General features: G+C 35.1%; 1 long non-coding RNA gene across 1 annotated transcript; it reads right to left on the bottom strand.

Annotated features, from left to right (window-relative positions):
* Positions 1–872: 872 nt before the first annotated feature.
* On the bottom strand, positions 873–16,314 carry LOC138710409 (uncharacterized). Its single transcript, XR_011335223.1, has 3 exons — positions 16,292–16,314; positions 14,531–14,675; positions 873–7,374 (listed from the first exon to the last, which is right to left on the bottom strand). It is a non-coding gene; the product is annotated as an uncharacterized lncRNA (long non-coding RNA).
* Positions 16,315–20,305: the final 3,991 nt, after the last annotated feature.

The following is a 20,305-nucleotide window of genomic DNA, read 5'->3' as shown; positions in this document are numbered from 1 at the left end:
TTTCGTGGTCCTTGTTGTCTTTCTAGTCCTGTTCGTGGTTCTGGGCCTTGTAATCCTTATCGTGGTCCATGTCGTGGTATTTATTATAAACCCCGTCTTGCTGTTTATCGTGTTTCTTGTAATATGTTATCGTAATACTGATCTCTGTCCTTGTCGTAGTCCTTGCTGTCTTTGCCGTGGGTCTACATCTGTCATTTCAAAATTAATATTGTTCTCCCACTTTGGAGAATGACTTTTGTGTTACACGGTATAATTCAAACTTTCAAAAAAAGTAAACGATCAAGGACGTAAAAGGAGACCTACACCATAAACACGGTGACTTTTCTTTATGAAATTGTTAGGGGCAACCAAATATCTTATATGCTAATGATCCGTGTTTCCCTCCCTCTGAAATATATGGTTCTTCAATTGATTTGGTGTGTTCGTGATGTGATGATTCTCTTGATTGTATGTACTCTATGTCTTACTTCAGTTATATACTTACCTATTCTAACAAGTATCTACGTATAATACAAGTAACTCAGACTGTTCTACGGGAGTCAACCTCAGGAAATCATTTGTGTTGTTAAAGAAAAATGCTCTGGATATACTAAAAGTCGTTGGCTGAGAATCAGACTGTTCTAAGTCCAACTTTTTATAAGAAAGAAATCTGTGTTTCATTGTATTCCAGTTCTTGTCTGCATATATGAATCGTACAATATTGTAAATATTTCTCTCCATAAGGTTGCTGTAAAGCTTTTCCAAATTGGTTCAAGAAGCTTTGAATGTCAGGAGCTTAAAATAACTCTCCTGAAGAAGTAAAAAAAGTAAAATGGACTTGGAACAGTTTGGTTCTGGACCATCGAAGTGTCGTTAAATAAAGACACACTTAATTCTTTCAGCAAATTACATTTATTTATCCTAATTCCATTACTATAATTCCTGTGTACAAGACATTACAAACAATGACAGCGATTTTCTCAAACCCCTTATCACTTTTTCTTTGATATTATAGGTATTTTACAATCATATTTCATGTTGAATCTTTCTTACACTACTTTTAACACTTGAATATAAATAATTGATTAAATGGCGATCTTACTCATGTTAATTATGTAAGCATGTGCGGCTTACAGCTGTTTCGGTGCTACTTGACACCATCCTCAGAACCTTCTGTGTCTCGGCGTCATCTCAACTTCACTGCCTGTTGTGTGGGTGCGTTCGTGTTATGAAGAGTTGTGTCAAATAGTGTGTGTGTTCTGAAATTGATCTGTGTTTTGAGAATTTGATTTGGATGTGTTTTAGTGTGTCTGTATATTTTATATTGTTCTAATGTGTTGAGTTTTTGGTTTTTGGGTTGTATGTGTAGGATTTCCATGTCTGTATTTATGTTATTGTATGTGTGGTTGACATTAGTTATGTGTTCGGCATATGTAGATGTATTGTGTCCTCTGGTTATTGCTTTAATATGTTCTTTGTATCGGGTTTGGAATGATCTGCCTGTCTGTCCAATGTAGAAACTGTCGCAACTATTGCATGTGAGTTTGTATACGCCTGTGTGGTTGTATTTATTTGTTTGTGAGTTGAGATATCTTTGTAGTGTGTTTTCTGTTCTGTATGCTATGTTGTATTTCTGTTTTCTGAATGAGGATGCGATCTTGAAATATACAGACACACTAAAACACACCCTAATCAAATTCTCAACACAAAGATCAATTTCAGAACACACACACTATTTGACTCAACTCTTCATCACACGAACGCACCCACACAACAGGCAGCGAAGTTGAGATGACGCCGAGACACAGAAGGCTCTGAGGATGGTGTCAAGTAGCACCGAAACAGCTGTAAGCCACACATGCTTACATAATTAACAGGAGTAAGATCGCCATTTAATCAATTATTAATTACATTTCTTGTAAAAGAGTGTCAAATGTAAAGGAAATTGTTTTTTGGGCATGGGAATTCCAATTGAAAAACGGGAAATTTCAAAGTTTGTCCTGGGAATGTTCACAATAGCCAGGTAATATACTCGAATACATGCGGAGGACAAAAAATAAGGACATAGTGCCAATGTTCATGTCAACATTAAAATATTAATCTACTATTGACTTGATAGACAACAAGAGCCTGGTCCCAGATTATATACACCTAGAATGTGATGCTGATCATGCTCTAATTGAGATGAGAAAGAAAGAAAAAACTTGCATTCCAGTTTATCATCCGCATGATTAGATGCATCTTGTTCGCTCTTGTGGAGAAACCTATCTTTTCAAAGTAGGCCTATAACTTATGACTCAGGCATACGTCTTGGAGTATTCCGATTTGTAAAAAACGCATTGCAAATTAAGAAAACAATGATGATGGAGGAACGGTTTTACAGAAATAATGTTAAAAAGCTTAGATATATGAAGGGTTCAACTGCGCTACTCTACAAAGACACTTTGGATGAGTCCGGAGATTTAAATATTTAATTATCTAGACGAGGCCAAGGTCGTAATCGACTATCACCTCATTAGTCTTACAATTGACCACTTCTGATTCCATTGCAGAAAATAAAATCTTCTCCCCTTGATTTGCTTCATACGTCACCTATTTCACAACTTTAATGGGACACTTCTAACTAAAGTAACACGGATATTCTTCCAGAAACTATTGAAGGTAGTGATGAGGAAGTATTAATTCATAGTGTTCTGCCCGCAGGCAGGTCCTTCACTGTAAACCCAGTATTCTCTCCAATCTTCCCTATTTTCCGCCTTCCTCTTCGTCTCCGCACATGATCCATGTATCTTAATGTTGTCTATCATCTGATATCTTCTTCTGCCCCGAACTTTCTCCCGTTCTCCAATCTTTCCAGTTCATCCTTCAGTAGGCAGTTTCTTCTTATAATACAATATAATATTGTTTTATTTATTCAGTCATATGACAAATCAAATTTACAAAGACCAATGACACTTATTCATATAAGTAGTCATTATGTTCTATACAAATGAAAACGTTCGTAATTTTCATTTGTATAGAACATAATGACTACTTATATGAATAAGTGTCATTAGTCTTTGTAAATTTGATTTGTCATATGATTGAATAAATAAAACAATATTATATTGTATTATATTGTATTATAACATTGACAATCTGAATTATCACAATATGCTTTCTAAGTTTCTTCTTAGTAACGCAGCCTATTTCTTTTTCTCTTCCTGATCAAGTGATGTTTCAGCATTATTCTCTATTCACACATCTTTTCTAACATAGCTTCATTTCTTATTCTGTCTGTCCATTTCACACGTTCCATTCTTTCTCAATATCCACATTTCAAATGCTTCTAGTCGTAATGTCCATGTTTTTCCCCCATAGAATGCCACAATCTACGTGAAACACTTTACTAATCTCTTGCTTAGTTCATTTTTCAGTGTATAAAATTAAAAGGAGAAAGTCTGTTTGCAAGACTCAGTAAATATATAAAATGACCTTGTTTATGTCATTTTCATAACTAAAATGTAACATAAGAGTATCAATTTTCGTTCTTGATGTCACACTTTTAACACTTGTATATCACTAATAACACTGTTGAATTTGTTAAAGGAACAACTTCCATACCTTCACTGTATTAAATAATGAAGCTATTATGGTACTTTATTTAGTGACTAGTTTCGGCGGGACTTCATACCATTTTCAAACTTCTACAGTAGTGAGGTTTTGGTCTTTTTTTCCGGTTTCTTCTTTCTTGGTGGCTTGGTGGATGTGTATATGAGTAGTCTCCTACACCTACATTATCTCACTAGAAATAATTATTTAAATGTGTCAATAGATCTAAGTTATCAGTCTTATTGGGAGAAAAGGGTTACGTCAGTAGTTTTTTCGGGGGGTTTAAAATAACACTATCACTTTGTATGTTTTAATTAAAAAAGCATCTGATTTACTTTTAAGGGTGCGAAGTTTGATTTTCGTTTATCTCGAAACTCATTTTTATGACTTAACGACTTAACCCTCTTTACCCAGATTCCATCGAATTAATAACCATCTGGTTCCATGGATAAATATGTAAACAAAACATATTCAACTTTTATTACTGAATTTTCCACAACGGATTGTGCACTTAGTGAGATATTTTGAAAACGTCGTCTCTTCAAGTATTTGGATTACATTTAGCCCGTGTCTCAAAGCTCAAGTTCATACTACACACTAGCGACTAGCAACTAGGTGATTTGTAAACTACACACTAGGGAGCTTGGACATGTATGCTTGAAACATGGCCTTCTTCATAGACTATTTTTCTAAAAACCATGACATCATGGTGCAGCACTAAATTAAGAAGGCAGTGTTCTAATGCAGTTTCATTACGAATTATGTGGAAAAGATAAGGACTTCATATCTTACAATAATGTTTAAAACATTGTACAGAAGGTACTAACAATGTCAGTGTTCAAAGTTAACGTGTTATTCTACATTATATTTACATTATTTCACTTCCAAAGCATTTTCAGATTTAATAACCCCAATTGCTGATGAGGTATCCATGTTTGTTTAGTGAACAAGTCAGCAATCAAGCAAGCATTTTAGTTTACTAGCTACTACGGACTTGATTGCTATGCACTATGTAGCTTTGGATCATAACTTTTGACGTGACCAGTGGCGGCTCGTGGGTATTGAATTAAGGGGGGGCTGCATACAAAAATAAACCAAGCAACTTATTTTATTTAAAGATTAGTTCCATGCACCTTGTCTTGTAGGTTGTAAACTTTTGAATCATCTTATTATTAAAATCCGGTATGTCGTTTAACATAATCTTTACAATGGGAAACATAGCTAATTCGGTCACTTCTCTCATCGTATTTCTAAGATAGGATTTTACTCTCTTCAAACACGAAAAGCAACGTCCTGGTTCGGAAGTTGTCATTGGTATGGTGATAGCTATGCGTGGTAGTTCCACAACTTCTAAAAATGAGGCCTGCGAGTTCTCAGATAGAAGAAACTGCAAGAGCTTGACTGCGTCACTGATATTTCTGAATTCTTGTCTCTGATACAACACAGTGAGTTCTGTTTTTAGTTTGTCTTTATCGAACATTGGAAAAGCTTCACACATACATTTAGGTAATTTTCAGGAAATGAGCTTTTGTAGCATTCAAATTTTTCTTGACACAGAAGAGAAGATAATATCAGATGATCTATGAACTGGAATCGGGTGTTAGCTTGTGTGATAATGAGGTCACACACTTCCTTGGCTGCCGCAACCCTTGTCTGAATCCCTTCGACCTTTCGACGCTTTTTAGGGTTGTCATTTTCACAGATCTCGCTGCTCAACTGTGCACTGTTCCGTGCTTGCCTCATTTATTGTGATGTTGTTAGATGTTTCAGATTCCATTATGGTTTGAAAACATTCTAGCAATGGCTCCTTCTTCTCATGAACAAAATTTAATGTTCTTATTTTAAAACTCCATCTTGTTGCCCCAGCTGATGGAATTGTCTTTGAAACACATTAATCTAATACAGACTGTGAGGAGATCTAGAGAAGAAAGCAGGGATACTGGATAAATTAGCAAAAAATATGCGAGCCTTTGTATTTTGTTTAGCGGCACTTTCCATTATGAGATTCAACTGATGGGCACTTAATTTCACATTTCTCCTGAATTGTTAAGGTGCTGAACTCAATAGACTATAAATATTGAACAGAATTAAACATTGTTGCACTTGTTACACTCGCAACATTAAAGAAAATGTATTTAAAATTGCGCGCTACTGACAAACTGCTGCAAATTTTGCAGCGCCTGGAAACTCTGGATTCGCGGCAAGGGGCAGCATAGGGAGGAGTAAAACTAACGCGCAAAGCATCCGAGACGAGACTGGCAGTTCCACGGGAGGAAGTGTCTTCATCCTATAGTTATTGTCTCTGGTTTCGCTCTGGCAGCACCAGGGGAGGAAGTGACTTCACTAACGATTGCGTGCATATCATTGAAAAAAAAATTAGAGCCGCTAAATAGAGGCTGTATAATAAATGTATTCCACAACATAAAACGAGACAAGAGCCACAAATGTCTGGGGGTGCTGCAGATCCGCAGCCCCCCTTCGAAAGCCGCCCCTGGACGTCACATCCGGCTATTTAGTCAACAATCTAGTTGGCTTCAGCTGAAAATGTAGCTTTGAGACACGGCCTTAGTTGCACAAGACAAAGGAAGTGATATAATGTTAGCCTCCATTTTGTAGCTATCACTTGAAATAATTGTTCAATTTGCCATGGCAAATATGCATAACAGTAATCAAGGACAGCAATCAAGAGCACTTGAATTTGTATGAACCATGAATGTATTCTCAAAATGAATCACTGATATTCATGCAATCTTTCATATAAACCTTCAGTTTCTTTTCAGTTGGGCCTCATTACGGACATTCTAAGTCCTTTTACAATTACTTTTCTTTTTTATAACATTTTTTTTCGGTATTGTAATTAAATTCACCATCTATTTAATATCATCTTTCTGTGTGTCTGTTTATGTTAATGGAAGGAAAGAGTCTTTTGCAAAATTATTTGCGTCCTTTTCTACTAACCTATTTATATTACTAATATAAAATTAAGTAACTGTTTTTCGTTTTGTGAGCATTAATTTGATGTAATAGGCAAGTGATTCAGAGAAGAGGCTAGCAAAAGAGCAGCAACTGGGTTAACACTTGAATGTATTGGCAACGCACCACGAAGCAGCTGCAGATGCGTGAGAGTTTTGATTGCTTCTGCTGCTTGTGCCACTGAAAATGGATGTGGGTATTGGTACACTACAGCTTTGTGAACAGCACTTGTTTGACCACCTGGACTTCCTTGAAGTGGGGACTGTACGTTTTGGCGTGTTGATTGTCTTAGCTTGCCATTATTCACAGTATTTTGCGTATTTTGGTAACTGGATAAGCTTGTATGCTGCGCTATCTCATCTGTGTTGCTCTGTGATTTCACTTCATATGTTTGGTGATCTGGATGATTCTGACTTGATATGGCTGGCTGTGGCTGCCAGAAATATCCTTGTCCATTATTTTCAAGTTGAAATGAACTTTGTTTTGAATTGATGTTTGGAAAATCTTCAGTTTCATATATCTTATATCCTTGATTAGGTTTCTGTTGTGACCTGAATCCTTGATTAATGTATTCATTTTGAGGATTATAATCATGATTTACTGCAGCAATGTGGGGCCTGCGCCCATGAGTGGGAACATTGGCTTGCTTGCGCGTTCTGTCAATAGAATATTGATCAGGAAGTAGCAAAATGTCCTGTATACTCTTCACTCTGATATCGGACATATAGTTCCGTGATCCTTGTGCCTTGAGATCAGAGATGTATTCATGAAATCTTGCTGTTTGCAGTAATGTGCAGAGTTGAAGCACGCATAGCAGCTGTGACGTCATTGCTGTGAAGAAAGCAAAGTATTGAATTTAGTCATTACAACTTTGAAGTTTTAACCATCTGATCATCAGCACATTTTGCAAAAGCTAATATACACTGCTGAGCCATTTATATCCGAACCCACACTTTCTGAAGTCGAAATTGCGATAGAAAATCTGAAAAAGTACAAGTCTCCAGGTATTGATCAAATTTCAGCAGAATTAATACAAGAGGGTGGAAGCGCATTATCTAACGAAATTTATAAGCTTGTACTTGCAATTTGGGAAAAGGAAATTGTACCAGAACAATGGAAGGAGTCCATAATCGTACCTATCTTTAAGAAGGGGGCAAGACTAATTGTAGTAACTTTCGAGGAATATCACTTTTGTTGACGTCCTACAAAATTTTGTCGAATATCCTTTTGAGAAGATTAACTCCATATATAGTTGAAATTATTGGGGATCATCAGTGTGGTTTTAGGCTTAATAGATCGGCTATTGGTCAGATTTTTTGTATTCGACAGATATTGGAGAAAAAGTAGGAGTATAAGGGTACAGTACATCAGTTATTCATAGATTTCAAAAATACGTATGACTCGGTTAAGAGAGAAGTTTTATATAATATTCAATATTCTTATTGAATTTGGTATTCCCAAAAAACTAGTTCGATTAATTAAAATGTGTCTTAGTGAAACTTACAGCCGAGCCCGTATAGGCCAGTTTCTATCTAATGCTTTTTCAATTCACTGCGGGCTAAAGCAAGGAGATGCACTATCACCTTTGCTTTTTAACTTCGCTCTAGAATATGCCATTAGGAAAGTTCAGAATAACAGAGAGGGTTTGGAATTGAAGGGGTTACATCAGCTTCTTGTCTATGCGGATGACGTGATTATGCTAGGAGAAAATCCACAAACGATTAGGGAAAACAAGTAAAGCGATAGGGTTGGAAGTAAATCCCGAAAAGACAAAGTATGTGATTATATCTCGTGACCAGAATATTGTACGAAATGGAAATATAAAAATTGGAGATTTATCCTTCGAAGAGGTGGAAAAATTCAAATATCTTGGAGCAATAGTAACAAATATGAATGACACTCGGGAGGAAATTAAACGCAGAATAAATATGGGAAATGCCTGCTATTATTTGGTTGAGAAGCTTTTGTCATATAGTCTGCTGTCAAAAAATCTGAAAGTTAGAATTTATAAAACAATTATACTACCGGTTGTTCTGTATGGTTGTGAAACTTGGACGCTCACTTTGAGAGAGGAACAGAGATTGAGGGTGTTTGAGAATAAGGTTCTTAGGAAAATATTTGGGGCTAAGAGGGATGAAGTTGCAGGAGAATGTAGAAAGTTACACAACGCAGAACTGCAGGCATTGTATTCTTCACCTGACATAATTAGGAACATAAAATCCAGACGTTTGAGATGGGCAGGGCATGTAACACGTATGGGCGAATCGAGGAATGCATATAGAGTGTTAGTTGGGAGGCCGGAGGGAAAAAGACCTTTAGGGAGACCGAGACGTAGATGGGAGGATAATATTAAAATGGATTTGAGGGAGGTGGGATATGATGATGGAGACTGGATTGATCTTGCTCAGGATAGGGACCAATGGCGGGCTTATGTGAAGGCGGCAATGAACCTCCGGGTTCCTTGAAAGCCACAAGTAAGTAATACAACTGAGCCAATATAGTCCAAGTTGCGACGACATAAATAAACACAAGTTCACAGTAGGAAATATAAGCAACTAACATCTTGTAAGCAAAGTTACTGCATAAAGGTCGATATTGATGTAAAACATCGGTAATGCAGAAAACTAAGAAGGTAAAAAGAAAGAGCTTCTGAATACAATTCTAAAGTTCAGAATAATAAAGCATTGCGTTAGAAGACAACCATATTCGAAGTCAATAACGGTATGAAAGTAATCCGAATGAAGAGGGCTCACAAACACAAAATGCACAAAGAAACATTTTTAGATTATTACATTTTAGATCATATCAGTATATCTAATAGGAAGATGAGGCGCATTGTTAGCCGAAAGGTTACAGCGTCGGCTTTCGACGCTGATAACGCGGGTTCGAATCTCGACCGTTCCAATTGGAATTTATGGTGGAAAAAGATGGTGTTTAGTAGTATGTTTTCTTGGGGTACTCCCGTTTCCCCTACCGGCATTTTACTATTGCTTCGTTAATTATCATCATAATATGGTTGTAACGTAATTCGCCTCCTATGGTGCACCAAGGGCAACGCCTTAATGGCGGCTGAAAGTACTACAAGCTTTGGCGCTTCGTCCACTAAATGGGGACGCTTGAGTGAAGATCACGAGTCAAGTTCTCGAAAACAGTTGATAAAAAAGAATAGGAAGAGAAGCATACAAAAATCCAGAATCAGATGGGTCATCGAAAATAATTGTATTTTTGGAATGTGAGAACAGATCAAGTCGACCTAGTCCGTGACATTATTATTATTATTATTATTATTATTATTATTATTATTATTATTATTATTATATTTGGAATATCATCATCTGGTCCATCGCTGTGTACTATGCCTAACCGTGAAATGAGAGAGTCCGGGTTCAAATCTTGGTTTGTACAAGTTACCTGGTTAAGGTTTTCCCTGCTTTTTCCCTCAACCCGTTAAGAGCAAATGCTGGGCAACTTTCGGCGCTGGTCCCTGGAATTATTACCTTTATGTCATTCAGGCGCTAGACAACCACAGCAGTTGACAAAGCGTCGTGAAATAACTCAAAAGAAAATATCTGGTGACATTTAGCGTGTTGTTATAGAAGCCATGATGAATATTGTGAAGTTTGTAATAATAAGTATTCTAAACATAGTAACTTGATGATTTTTTTAATAAAAATGTTAAGAAATTAAAACAAAAAAATTGATAAATTGTTACTTCTTTAATATATCAAAATCATTAACCTCATATAAGTATTTATAACTGAACGAAAGTCTTATGAAACAGCAGGAAATATTGCAACTATCTTCAATGAGTACCTACTTATTAGGATCTAATTTCTGTGGACATGTCTTCCGAAAAGGCGGTGCTTGTATTTTTATCAACAGTAATCTCACTAGAGGTTTTGATTTATCTAGAGAAAATGAAAACTCGAGTGGGATTTAATTGACTATTACACGATTAGAAGAAAGTATATAAAGATTAGAAGTAACAAGGTACCTACTCCAATACAATAAAATATTAATTGGCTTACGAAAATACAACTGTCTTCAAATGTGTTATTGTACCATCTCAATATTACGCTAGATGGCAGTAGTGTTTTATGATTACGTTTTCTTGTTATCAGTTGTGCCAACTATGGACTCTTCATTGAACTCTGTGGACGGTTACTAGTCAAGAAGGCTTTGTTGATTCAGTTTCATTTTTATTAAAACATTTGCATTTCACTTCAATCATCCGGATCCCAGTAATCAACGTTACTTGACAGATGATTTTCAATAAATCTTAGTATTAAACAATCTCTGATACGTGACCATCTATAATATCATATAGCAGAAGCTATAGCAAACATAACCTAAATAATATAAACGAGTGTTAGAAAAGTTTTAATTATGGATGATGAAATAAACAAGAAACGTTTTAATTAAGGATGATGAAATAAAAAATAAACATGAATGATTTAAAAGAAACAATTATTGAAAGTACAATTTTCAAATTTGAATGTTTTAATGGTTGGTGGTTCAGTTGATATTATATTGGACGTGTGCGTAAAAGAAGTGAACTCGTTGATGTACATGGTGTATCCCTCAACTTATTCAGGATTTCCGAATGGTGCTCTTCATATATGACCAGTGATCTTTATTAATTCTTGTTCTTGAATGCCAATGCGAGTCATATTTGAAAGTACTGTGCATCGACTGGAGTGGTTTGTAATTTTCTGTTTTTTGACGTCCAGACCAGTGCAGTTTGAAATGTTGGCAAACAAAGAAACAAATGCTAGGGTAGTGATAAAAATAAACAAATGCTAGGGACGCGATAAAATTAAACAAATGCTAGGGACGCGATAAAATTGTGTGATAAGCAGCCATGATTGGTTGAAAGACGTCCTTTCGTACGGTTTTATTGGTCAAAAGTAGTGTGACTCAGTAAAAGTGTAATAGTCAGAGACAATCTACTATTTACTAAAATTAATATGTCTGATTTCTGCAGTGAACAAAATGTGTGGAATACAAGTTGTTGATCTGATATCAAATCTAGTTATCTTGTGTATTTATAGGGCGCCAATGAGAAATTAAAAATATTTGTATGCTACTTAGATTTATTACTGAAAAGAATTTCGACAGGCCAGTTCAAAAGGGGAAAAAAACTCAGAATTTAAAGTTTTGAGAAACCTGCACTTAAAAGCTTCATGTTGATGTGAAAAATCCAAGGATCATTGAAATCACTCCAAATTCTGGTAACGATGTTTTATATGCACTGTAAGTTTATAATTAAGTTGTGTTAATTTGATTTTTCACATCAACATTAAGCTTTAAAGTGCAGGCTTCTCAGAACTTTAAATGTTGAATTGATTCCCTTCTGAATTGGCCCGTCGGATTTTGTGATCTGTGGTGACATCTCGCTTACAAAGTTTTGTGAAAGTAAACTAAGTTCACTTGAAACTGTGTTTTTGGGTCATACAAATATTTATTTCAATACTCTTAATGCAAGCCTATATAGTTTCTTTTCGGTCCTGAAAAATTTACTTCAATGGACTTGTAATGTTAGCCAATTCAGGTCTTCCATTAGAAATTATTTTGCTGCAGGAAACAACGTTTTACCGGACATAAGAAGACTGGGTCGGCAACTGTCAGAAAAAGCACTTCTGAATTACGCGAGAAGTCAGGAATTTAAATTTATTTCTAGAAGTGTGATGATGCTCATATAAGTAGTACATGATTATGTAACAGTTAATAACAATATTATAGGCCTCATTATATAAAACTGCTTAAGTTAAGGAGAAGCTATGTTTATTATTTGTTATATCCTACTATTTTATAATCAATTGCATTTATTAGAGAGATACATGCTGCAAAACATGCTTTTATTTCTTGTTTTCTTGTATGAGCGTAACACATTATCTATTACTGAAGTGCAGTATAATTCATCTTGCAGTGGTAGACCAATAGAGTTCATTTTGCTCACGCCTTCTTTTTCATCGCTACTGCCTGCAGAATAGATTCATTGGAACTCGTGTGCGCTTGATAGTACTTAGAGCAGGGATGAGACGATATTAGCTCCCAATCACGGTAGAAGAGCTCGACCTTGATCACGAGCGCATAGCGCATCCACTACATAGCGTCTTAGCGTAGACATCAGGGATGTACATGCATATACATCGAATAAAGGCAGCAATTATTACAATAACTTGCGTTACTAATTTTCTGGCCATATACTAGGACTAATTATTCAATTATTTAATATACATGTACATATATAAACAAATCGCAAAGGAAAGGGGTTTTAAGAACAGAAAGAGAAATATGAAAAGTTAATTGTTTGTAAACCATTTTCTTGTTAAAAGCAATTATTTATTATGTAAATACAGGAGAAACTAATAGAGTCTACCTGCTCGACGTGTGTGATCTCTAAGTACTTTTGAGCATTTAAAAAAAAATGATAAGGCCAATATTGAAGTAGAGTATATTGATTGAGTGATTGTGAAAGTGTAGTCCTTACTATCCAGTCGTGATTATGTAATGAGGTTTCTTAAAGTGATTTGTGAGATGCACATAACACGAAAAAAACAAATTGATTAAATTATGCTACTGAAGGGCCATCGTAATTTTTGGGGTCAATCATTTAAGGGGATATGTATGATTTTTAAAACTTCCACAATTTTCAGCCAAAATTTGTGAAATTTAAACTATATAAACAGATATACAATACTATAATTTGTTCACAATTTGGTGCTATTATGTCTAATAGTTTTGAAATTATATATTTTTGTTAATATATTTTATATTGACATCACTAAAAAGGCTCTTTGCGTCAAAGTTTTCAAAAAGTTTAATTCACATTTGTTCAAAATCTTGAAAATAGTTATGGGAATAAAAATTAATTAGATTTTTGAGCTCAGTCTAAATAGAGAGACAAATTTTTAAACTGTATGAATTTACCATTATAGCATATTTAATCTAAGTGCAATATGAATATTCCCCGAAGAAACTTAATATTAATATTTCAAACAAATGATAATGAAGTTTTATTTATCAACATTTAATTAACCTATGTGAGAAGTTTCAGACCAATATGACAATGACTGTTGTGCAAGGAGCTTTTTATTCGGCAAACGGCTTAAAATTTTTAAGTCGAGAAAACAACATTAAAGAAAAATTCTCTCAACTCACGCATGTTTGGCCATATAATTTGATTTATACGTTTCGATCATTTTAAATAATCTCAAATATAATTACGATTATAAAAACAAAAAACGTGGATTTTCTTAATTTTTCAGCATTATTTCTTGTCTGAAATCAATTTCTTTCTTCTCCGGAATAATATCCGTATCTGTGTTGTGTTGTGTTTCGTACTGACGTTTGACATTTTTTTTTACAAATAATATGGTATACATTTTTTACTTATTAAACACTGACTTTAGTTACTGCGTGAGTTATTTTTGTTAATTCGTTATAGAGTTGTTTTTGGAGATTGATTTTATTTTACTTATTTCTGGTTTGATCCTTTATAACATGAATTACTATACCAGGACACATAAATTACTTCACCGTCATGTTAATTATATAAAAACTAAATCTTCTACTTATAATTAATATCTGTATTGTAATCTCGCTTGGGATCTGTCATGATCTGCAACGTTGTATGTGCTGTACACCCTTGTGCCTCAGGCAGAAAAGCTACGCGCTTATGGAGAGAGCTTAAAAAAGCTCGCGCTCGGAACTATTAGTAATCATCGCATCACTGACGTAGAGTCTTTCACGTGCTCAGACCTTGACATCCCTGCTCTAGCTAGTTCATATGTGCATCGCAGGATGTAATTTTAGTGATTTAAACATATTTCAGGATGCTCTTTCGAGTGATATATAGCCCTAAATTGTTTGACAGTTTTCTTAACATTGAGTGATGTTCCCTTGTTAGTTTTCAGTTGAAATACTACTTCAGCAGCAGGCGCTATAATCTATTGACTAGACTATGTATTAAATGATTACCTACCTAAACAGGAGAATAACGCGGACTTCAGTATCTTCCTGCCTCATAAGAAGTCCAGCGAACCATGCGGGTGCCTCCTCAGTTCCTCAGGCTGAAAATGTAGATATTAGCAAGTTGGAGCTGGCATTAGCTGCCGTGTACAGGTTCCCTGTAAGTCGAGCAATGGAATCTTCAATAGTTAGCAAATTTAGTTCATCATGAAACTTCTTCCTGAAAGCAACTCTGGAAGAAGGGCGATGAATCGTACCACCTAACTTCAATTAGTTCGGGTTTCCGGACGTGGGGCACCGTTGTGTGCCCCCATTCAGGTGCGTCAGAGGTTACAAGTTATAATAAAGAGAATAAGGGCCTTATAGTGGTAAGTAGGGGAGACTCGTCTAATTTGGCAATACTTTGTATTTTGACACAGTTTGTAGTTTCATATTCTGAAATTAAATATTCCTCTATTATGGAATGTGTTTAAACATTAAATCCCAATAAACCTCTGAAAGAAAATTCTACAAATCTAAATTACTTTACACATAACACACTATTAAATAACAAATGACATGTTTCCAGATTTGGTACTTCATCAGGATAATTTGGCAATAGTACAGGGGTAATTAGGCAGTAGGATTAAAAAGTAAATTTTTCACAATAAAACAGTGGTACAAGGTTTATAAGACTTAATTCACTGGGACAAGAAGTCACTAAATATCATAAACACGAAACAAAAGCAAGAAAAAAAATTGAATGGATTTTTCCGACCACTCTTATTAATTATATTGAAGGGTTGTCTTCTAATTTCTTTTGCCGATAGCCCAAACCCAAATTCTTGCATTTTGATTACATATATCACTAGTTTTTGCTCTTCCTCAATGGTTAGAGCTAGGGGTCGTCCTTTCTTGGGAATGACAACGTCCTGAGGATGCATACAGAAACCTCTTTAAGTTGTTAAAGGGCACATTGTACTTCTTAGAAGCCTTATAAGTCTACCATCTATCTTTCAAAACACTCCCAACCGCAGCCCGCAAATCAACTTTGGAATATTTTTCAGAATAATGTCCTCGTTCCCTTGGCATATCTGCAACACACCACAGTTAGTCTCTTCCCCATTCTTAGAGATAAATACTATTATAGATTCCTTATATTGTTCTGGTACAATTTCCTTTTCCCATATAGCAAGTATAAGCTTATGAATTTAACTAGATAATGCGTTTCTACACTCTTGTATTAATTCTGCTGAAATTTGATCGATACCTGCAGACTTGTACTTTTTCAGATTTTCTTTCGTAATTTCGACTTCAGAAAGTGTGGGTTCGGGTATAAATGGCTCTGCAGTTTGTATTTGAATATCGTTCCAATCGTTATAATAACACTAGTGTAATAATAATAATAATAATAATAATAATAATAATATAATAATAATAATAATAATAATAATAATAATAATAATGATAATAATAAAAATGAACATATTTTTATAATCGCAGTTTTTTCATTTTCATTAAAAAAATCTACAGAATAATGTAAAAATAGGATGGGAGACGTGGGTAGTTCCAAATATTACGGTTTATGCTAACCAATTCAGTAGCCTACTACTGTACTTAAAACAGAAATGCCCACTTAATAGACAGCTTTTGAACTAAGTGTGAACGTAAAAAGAACTTAATGTTGTGAAGATTAAAGGAAATATGCAGAACTAAAAGAAGTAATTATTTGTTGAATAATGTCTATTCTGAAGAGAAATGTTTGTAAGAAAAATTAAGGTTGCTGATTTCTTACCTGACTTGTGTGTCCGTGTCCAGTAAATTTACCGATGAACTAATTTCAGATGAAGTTTTCATTATATACCTCTTGTGTTACGATACCCGCATAATATATGGAACACTCTCTCCGGAAGTGTGAGGGTTTATAGGAAGAGTAACGACCTTTCTTTTTTACAAACTATTCACAAGACAGTAATCTATTTAAATTTGAATAATATTAACTTCTTGGAAGTGTAAGTTTGAAAATGAGTAATAGATACATTACAAATGAAAATTTATATGCAAAATTGTGCTATTTCGAATTTTAAAATCACCTTTATAATGAATATGCATTAACTTATACTAGTGCCGTAAAATAAGAAAATATAAGATTATTAAGAATAATTTGATGTGTTTTTACTTTATCAGAATGAGACTACGCTATACTCCACTAATTTTCAAGAGTAAATAAAAGTATATTTTATTGTCGCTTTTGATATACGAGGGAGAGTAAAAAAGTAACCTTAATAATTGATTTATTAATTGAATATGTACAATAAGATTACAAACACTTAATCACTTTTAACATAGTATAACAGGAACACTTGCATTGAACATAGTGGGGACTATGTTGAAAAGTGATAAAGTGATAGTCTTATTGTACAAATTCAATTAATAAAACAATTATTAAGGTTACTTTTTGACTCTCCCTCGTATATCTAACTTATAGGTAAGGTAAGATCACTAATTCTGGATCGGGCGCTAGTTGAGGATTAAACTGCCTGTACTGTCAGTTTCTCAAGTTAGCAGCAGGTGTCGCTTTTTTACGTTTGGTAGCCATGGCAGCGCGGTTTCTTGTAAGTTTGGAATGAGAGAAGACATAAGTTGTTTTTTCCAATTACTAGCATAAATTTGAAGAGAAAAACAAGGTAAACGGATTTGAAAATCTGTACTTACTTATGTATATAATTCAGAGCCTCAAAATTTTCTAAAAAAATGGTCATATGTATATATTTTGCAGAGAAAAAACAAGGACTTCATTTGAAGCTTTCAGTCTTACGTTGCGGGTAAGTTTTTATACCCTTGCAACGAGATAATTAGCAGGCTGGGTTTGTGCGTCGAATTTATATTCGTTTCGAAGTAAAATGTTGGGGTTTTAAGTGTAGACCTACAGAAATGTCTTAATTCGTTTTGAATATCATGCATCTCATTTGTCTGGAGAACTTTAGTTTTAGCAAGAGAAAGTGATGTCTATTTTCTAATGCTTCTTCATGACACAACGCACATATTCCAGCACTTGAATGTTTGTGTTTCTGGGTCGCTCAAAAGTTTTTCTCTGAAGAAAGAATGCACTAAACTGATGCGTGAAAATATGAAAAAAATTGAAATAGATAAATTTTCTGCATTGTACTAACTCAAGCATGGTAAAAAGCAATTAGTCAACTCCAGACAATATTTTGAGTGGATTTCGAGGAAGTGGTGTCTGGCCTTTGGACTCTTCTGCAGTCAACGCTCATCGTTCGAAAAGCAATAATGACTCCATTCTTGTTCATGTTAGGCAAAACGATAAGAGATAACCCGGATGCTCATCTAATGTAAGAGAAAGAGGAAACTCTCCTGTCTCGCCAAAGGTTCAGGTAATAAAAGAACTTTTTGCACCAGAAGAAGACAATACCAAACACTCAAGAAAAATCACTATCACAAGTAGTTAGTTGTGGATCAAATGCTACTTTTTACTTTTTCAAGAAAATATATACTGAATTGAAATTGTTGTAAATGTAAACGACCTTAAAATATTGTAGAGAGGTCAATTAATAAGTTGTAGGTAAAACTCGTTATTTTTTATCATTCCCATCTCCGCAATCGGCCTGTATGCTTAGGTAGGTCAAAAAACTAGTGATCATATCCTATAGCAGAAGTGAATAGTATTATGCAAAGTGTGAAGAGAAAGGAATGCTACAAATCTTGATTTCGATACTCTTTAATCCGTGGAGCGACAGCCTATGAAGGGCCAAGAGCGACCAACAAGCTGCTAGCCTCACGTCCACATGCCTCAGTAGATGTGAACGATCATCCAACAAGAACAGGAGTATCTTATGGTCAGCACTAAGATAACCTCAGCTGTTATAGCTGGTTTTCATAACCAGGTTTCGCTACCTATCGTAGCTCCCCCAAATTCATCACAATGCTGGGTGGCCAACGGTCCCATACACTGCCCGAAATTTCATGAGGAAATTCATTCTTCATGGAGACTCGAACCAGCGCGAGTCCAGGCTTGATACGTTTTTAACGTTCTTTATTGCGAAGAAGTTGTTTATGAAATGTCACATGTCTGTGTATAGTGATTTCTGCTAACTGTCGGGCTGATTTGATTCATGTCCAGTATCTAGTGAATTCATTCGGGAGTGGTGCAATATTATTATTATTATTATTATTATTATTATTACAACTACTACCACAGGTTCAATGCCTCCCTCACATAAGTCCGCCATTGGTCCCTATCCTGTGCAAGATTAATCCAATCTCTATCATTAAATCCCACATTCCTCAAATCCATTTTAATGTTATCCTCCCATCTACGTCCTGGCCTCCCCAAAGGTCTTTTTCCCTCCGGTCTCCCAACTAACACTCTATATGCATTCCTCGATTCGCCCATACGTGTTACATGCCCTGCCCATCTCAAACGTCTGGATTTTATGTTCCTAATTATGTCAGGTGAAGAATACAATGCCTGCAGTTCTGCGTTGTGTAACTTTCTACATTCTCCTGCAACTTCATCCCTCTTAGCCCCAAATATTTTCCTAAGAATCTTATTCTCAAATAACCTTAATCTCTGTTCCTCTCTCAAAGTTAGAGTCCAAGTTTCACAACCACACAGAGCACTGTTTTATAAATTCTAATTTCAGATTTTTTGACAGCAGACTAGATGACAAATGCTTCTCAACCGAATAATAACATGCATTTCCCATATTTATTCTTCGTTTAATTTCCTCCCGAATGTCATTTATATTTATTACTGTTCCTACAAAGATATTTGAATTTTTCCACCTCTTCAAAGGATAAATTTCCAATTTTTATATTTCCATTTCGTACTATGTTCTGGCTATGACATATAGTCATATACTTTGTTTTTTCGCGGTTTAGTTCCAAACATATCTCCTTATTTGTTTCTAATAAAATTCGGTGTTTTCCCTAATCGTTTGTGGATTTTCCCCTGACATATTAACGTCATCCGTATAAATAAGCGGCTGATGTAACCCGTTCAATTCCAAACCCTCTCTGTTATCCTGAACTTTTTTTAATGACATCTTCTAGAGCAAAGTTAAAGAGTAAAAGCGATAATGCATCTCCTTGCTTTAGCCCGCATGAAATGGAAAAGCGTCCGACAGAAACTGGCCTATACGGACTCTGCTATACGTTTCACAGAGACGCACTTTAATGAATCGAACTAGTTGCTTGGGAATACCGAATTCAGTAAGAATATTATAGAAAACTTCTCTCTTAACCGAGTCATATGACTTTTTTAAATCTATGAATAACTGATGTAGGCCTACTGTACCCTTATACTCCCATTTTTTCTCCAATATCTGTCAAATACAAAAATCTGATCAATAAGATCTATTACGCCTAAAACCGCACTGATGATCCCCAATAATTTCATCTACATACGCAGTTAATCTTCTCAAAAGAATATTGAACAACATTTTTTACGTCAACAAAAGCGATTTTCCTCGAAAATTACCACAGTTAGTCTTGTCCACCCTTCTTAAAAATAGGTACAATTATGGACTCCTTCCATTGTTCTGGTACAATTTCCTTTTCCCAAATAGCAAGTAGGCTACAGGTTTATAAATTTTGCGAAAATGCGCTTCCACCCTCTTGTATTAATTCTGCTGGAATTTGGTCAATACCTGGAGAATTGTACTTTTTCAGATTTTCTATCGCAATTTCGACTTCAGAAAGTGTGGGTTCGGGTATAAATGGCTCAGCAGTTTGTATTTGAATTTCGTCCCGATCATTTCTATTTGGCCTATGTACATTTAGTAGTTGC

This window comes from Periplaneta americana, chromosome 12, assembly GCF_040183065.1.
Source record: "Periplaneta americana isolate PAMFEO1 chromosome 12, P.americana_PAMFEO1_priV1, whole genome shotgun sequence".
Taxonomy (NCBI): domain Eukaryota; kingdom Metazoa; phylum Arthropoda; class Insecta; order Blattodea; family Blattidae; genus Periplaneta; species Periplaneta americana.
The sequence above is the reverse complement of the archived record's forward strand: the minus strand, read 5'-3'. Positions and strand labels throughout refer to the sequence as shown.